Source organism: Triticum dicoccoides, chromosome 2B (genome assembly GCF_002162155.2).
Source record: "Triticum dicoccoides isolate Atlit2015 ecotype Zavitan chromosome 2B, WEW_v2.0, whole genome shotgun sequence".
In the NCBI taxonomy this organism is placed as follows: Eukaryota; Viridiplantae; Streptophyta; class Magnoliopsida; order Poales; family Poaceae; genus Triticum; species Triticum dicoccoides.
Window position 1 is genome coordinate 764,815,274 of NC_041383.1, and position 5,545 is coordinate 764,820,818.

The window sequence follows — 5,545 nt, forward strand, 5'->3', positions numbered from 1 at the left end:
CGATACATCGGCGAGGAGGATATCAGGTAATGGAAGCAAAAAAGGAAGAATTTTCTTCAAGTTGCTACCATGTAGTCGTATAGAGGATGTACCTAGCTGGGCAAAGTCGATGGAGTCTGCTCTGTCACATATATGCTGCAGCATTTCCACGCCCCCTTGTGAATTACGGCCGCTCGTACTCAGTCGATGTCGACCTTGCAAAATATCGATGATGCATTAGGTGCATCTGTGTTTTGATTGTGCAAATAACAACATCAGAAAGCTGTTAATTTCCATCTTTTAGAAACAAAACATTTAAGATTATTTGTTTGTTAGTTTAACTTGATTTATAGTACATGTTGAATTGATTAAATACACATAAATTATATGGAAAGTTCATGTTTACCTCTTCAAATTGATCAATATTAAAAATAGAATAAATATTTAAATAGATAGATAAGATATTTCATTTTTATATGGGAAAATTTTATACCTCATAAAAACTAATCAGTAAGTTAATTAATACAACAATTTAATACTTTAGTAAGTTATGATTTCTGACATCATTTCTAATTTATTAAGAGGTGTGCGTTTGATGAAAAAAGGAATGATATCTACACCATACAAAAGTATATATCTGAAGAAAGGAAAGATATCTGCTACCCAGCCTTCCCCTCCATGGCCTACTTATATATGTTAACCTCCTGTGCCATCCCTCATCCCCCTCCTTACTCTCCCTTCGCCCATCACAGGTAGCAAAGGATCAAAATACCCAGACTTGGAGGACAAATTCCTGAGGAGTACCTTTTGTAAGCAAGGAGCATCAAGAAGGCGAGTTCCACTAGGTATGAAAATTTCTGGATCTTTCTCTTCTATAAAAGGGTAACAGTTATTAGATTAGGATCATGTTTGGTCAGGCAAACAATCAAATTCCAAAAAAAGAACACCAGTGGAGATAGTGCCATCTTATAAAAAGATCATAGCCAATACAATTGATTGAAGATCTAATCAAGCAGTCCTATTAGGTGGGCTGCAACTGAATACAAACAGTTCTTTCAGATATTATATGCTAACAGTCTATTCTGGACAGAAAAACAAACAAATAACTTTTTAACTGTTTCAACATGCCAGAAAACAAACAAATATAATCATCTTCTCAAGATATATATCATCAGAGTCATAATATTAAGTCATTACATGTAATAGAAATTGATGAGGACAAAATGCTTCGATGGAATAGTATGAACTTATTCACAATGGATATGTAATACTCCAATACCAGCTATAATTGATCCTCATGGTAGTAAGGGGCACAACACAGGTTATCAAGCAATGTTGTTGTTAGTACAAGAGTATATATCAGTACCTTCCAGTTTCTTCACTTAGAGTCCAACTTCCACAAGATGAGGCTTGCCATGTTGAGGCTGAAAATGGCCCAATAATATTAGACCAATGTCTTTGTACTCCTAAGTTTTTGTCAGAGTGACATTTTTGCACACATAAATCAACTTACATATTTTTAGCATCCTGCTTCTCAGGATCTGTGTAAGCTTAATTGTATTAACGTTGAAGGGTTCAAAGGAACTCCTGGGATTGGGTATCTGCCTTCCACTGCCCTCATTGCTCACCGAAGACATGTAGGATCATTAATTAACACAACTACAGATGGAACCTAAGCCATAAAGAACAAGATACAAATTTCTAACCTCTGTAGGATCATAAATTATAAAAATTGTCAATAAAAAGGATAAAATCCTACAATTTGTTAAAAAATACATGTCCCCAAGATTTGCTTGAATCTAAAACATGTTTTAAGATTGATACTACTCCTTAGGTAAACCACATAGCTGTAATTCCATGTATAAAATAATCAAACAGAGTTTAATTATATCAACGATATAGAAAAGAAAATCAAAAACTCACTTGTCATTGCACATGATCTCTTTATCTGGCTCTCTAGAAAGCAGGAGCTTGTACTGTTCTGTGAGACAATATTGTGTGCCACTGTTTTTAAGTTTCTGAAAACAAGAAACTGAAATTGCATAAGTATATACTCGAGATCCATAAATATGGGAGATAGCCTTCATGTATGGCATGTCATTATTCTCTCGCTTCTCTGAATGATGAGGAGAAGCACCAAATAGGATGTCAAGGAAATGCAAGCTAGCTAATCATACACCTATAAGTATAAGTATAATCATCCTAGAGATGTTACATACAGCAAGTGAAACACAAGTTCCAAATGATACCTTTTTAGTATTGATAAAACCCTCCATTTCATCTACTGGACAGGAAGATTGGGACTGTAGCGCACTTGCCGGCATTGATTCACACCACCAGAACGACTGCACATTCAACCCAAAATGACAAGTTTAGGAAGAGAACATTCATGATCATCTAAGGAACACATTGCACAACACCTACATTTGCCTTTGTAAAAAAAAGGACTATAAAAAAAATATCGTCTGCTCTAGACAGTGACAACTAGAAACAAACAAGTAACACTTCTTCATCAAACTCTAGAAGCATGAGATAAAACCAAGTGTAGTATCATACTCTGGACAGTCAAAACCTGAACATAAACCATGGTGGTGCCAAAACTAAGAGCAATTGTTTATCTCCATCTAAGAAGATAAATCATGCAAGCCCAAAGACAGTCATGCAAGTCCAAACATCACATGGTGTACCTTGGTCTCGATGCAGCGCCTTCAGCTCGACAAGTGACTCCACGTGTCCCTTCAGCGTATCAAGTTCTCTCAGCCAACAACAACCCAAGTCAGGCCTCTCCCGAACAATTGAGATTAACCAACACATGGCCATGGAACCTTTTTTCCAGTACAAGCCAACATAGTCTAGACCAAGACCACACGTAATAAAATGTGGTATCAATAATATGACCAAAGATAGCTACTACCATGCCAAAAGGAATAAAAAAATCCTAAACCTTATGAACTAAGAATCACAGGAGCACGATTAAATAAAAATCTACTAAGAAAATGAGCATAATATTTACTCCAGGAGCAGTCCAAAGACAAGTAGGCATCATTCAGCAGCCTATAATTACCAAAACATGTCATCCTGATAAAAATACCTAACTAAACAGTTGTGAAAGTAATAGATGGAAGACTTTCATCATCCAAATTTTAACAGTCTGCTTGCAATTTATATCAGACAAAGAAAATCACACAGACCTTGCTTATCCTTGTTCTCCTATACGTAGCTCACACTAGTGGACAACGACTTGCTCAATCATACGTATGTCCGGCCATATATTAACCATCGTGTGTGTATCGTCCAAAGTTTTTCGTGTGCATATCACTTCTCCTAAAGCTAATAGTAGCAGAACACGCTCACATAGCTAGCACATACCTTTGTCTATCTCCCTCTCCCTCTCCCTCTCTCTTCTCCTAAAGCTAATAGTAGCAGTACACGCTCACATAGCTAGCCCCAAATTACAGCAAACCGCGGACCTCTGGCCATTTGCAGGGACGGGGGAGGGGGGAGGGGTCGTTTGTCTCACCTTGCCGTGGAAGTGGTGGGGGTTGTGGAAGACGGCGAAGTGGTAGACGATGTAGACCACAGGCTGCACCACCGTGACCCGACCTCGTGGTGGTGCTTCTTGCCGGCGATGTAGGCCACAGGTTGCACCACCGTGGCCGTGTCTAGGCCGTCGGGGAGCCATCTTGAAACATCAGCGAGGAGGAGATCAGACCAGGGAAGCAACAAATGGAAGAAGTAGAGGAGGAAAGGGTTCGGACCGGCGTACCGGAGCTTCTGGCGTTGCAGATCGAGGCACCCCGCTTTGGATCCACCTTCGAACTCGCCGGAGACCAGCAACGTCGCGGATCCGAACGGAACGCGACCGGAGACAGCACCCAAGCCTGGGCGATGAAGCTCGATGCGTGCGTCCCCATCAGCCGCACACGGCTCGCCGGACACTGGTGTAGTGGTCGCTGGGCGGAGTCGTGGTGGTTGCGGTCTCGGCGACGTGCGCGGCGATGCAGCGGGGGGTGAGAGGGCGAGAGGTGGCGACTGAGTGGAGAGGAGAGGTGAGTGGAGAGGAGAGGAGAGGGCCTGATGCGGCGGTCGCCGGGCGGAGTCGCGCGACCGCCAGCACATGGATGCACGCGGCGACGCGGCGGCGGAGGGGAAAGTAGGAGATGAAGTGAGTGGAGGGGAGAGGAGCGAGTGGATTGGATAAGAGATGCGGCGGGGTAGGTGGAGAGGCGACCGCGTCGGGGAGGTGGGCCGTCGCGAGGGGGACGTGGAAAGGCCACCGCAGCGGGGGAGCTGGGCCGTCGCGCGACGGGGGAGGGTGGGCATGCATAGGGTTCGTCCCGACTGGGCCGGCCCAATTGTTTTTCTCTTTTATTTATTTTTCTTTCTTTTCTGCTTTTTTCCTTTATTTCTCTTTTGAAAATCTAAATGAAAAAACCTTGTATTTCAAAATCAATTTTTGAAAACACAAATTTAAAAAAAAAACAAAGAACAAATATGAAAAAGCGAATATTTTTTCAAACACGAACATTTTTTGAATTTTGAGAACAAATTTTAAAACAAATAATAATTTTGACAAATTATGAACAAACTTGGGACCACGAACAGTTTTTGAATCTTAAGAATTTATTTTTGAAAATGAGAACCATTTTAAAAAAAACAATTTTGGAAGCGTGAACAGTTCTTCACAAGCACAAACATTTTTTGAATGTTGAGAACAAACTTTGAAAATTTTAACCTTTTTAAAAAATCCTTAACAAATTCATAAACGTGAACAATTTTTTAAAAATATGAACATTGTATGAAACTTGAGAACAAATTTCAAAAAACAAGAACTTTTTTTGAAAATCCAGTACAATTTTTCTCTTAGCCAGAACATTTTTTGGGAAATCCACAAAAAAATTCTAAAAAGCAAAAACATTTTTCGAATTTTATGAACAAATTTTGAAAATACCTAACATTTTTTGAAAATATATATCATTTTTCTTAAAAAAGCAAAAACATTTTCCTAATTTGAAGAACATATTTTGAAAATATCAAAACATATTCTGGAAATCAAGAACATTTTTGTAAAAAGCAAAAAGATTTTCCAAATATCAAGAACATTTTTTGAAAATCTTAAACATTTTTATATAATTCAAAACATTTATTAAACAGAAACAGAAAAAGAAACAAACAGAAAAGAATAAAGAGAAAAAGAAAGAAACATTTTTTAGAAGAAGGTTTGTTTGCATTTTTTTTTGTTGGACATTTTTTCCATAGCCTACATTAATAATTTAAATAATTATCAGATGTCTACATAGTTATATATGAAAATTGTAGTTTGTTGTTTTTCCTGAATTTTCATGGGGTAGGACATTTACTTAAACAACATATATTTCTAATAATATCAAATAGGTTTTATTTTTTGCATATAAATAAGTTGTGTTAGAATCATTTTTATTTTTTATTATATATTATATATAATAATATGATGCAGTAGGAAATATCATTTATATTTCATCATATATATTTCATCATGATATACTTGTTATTAATGATGGGATGAATTGTTTTTTGTAATTATTTT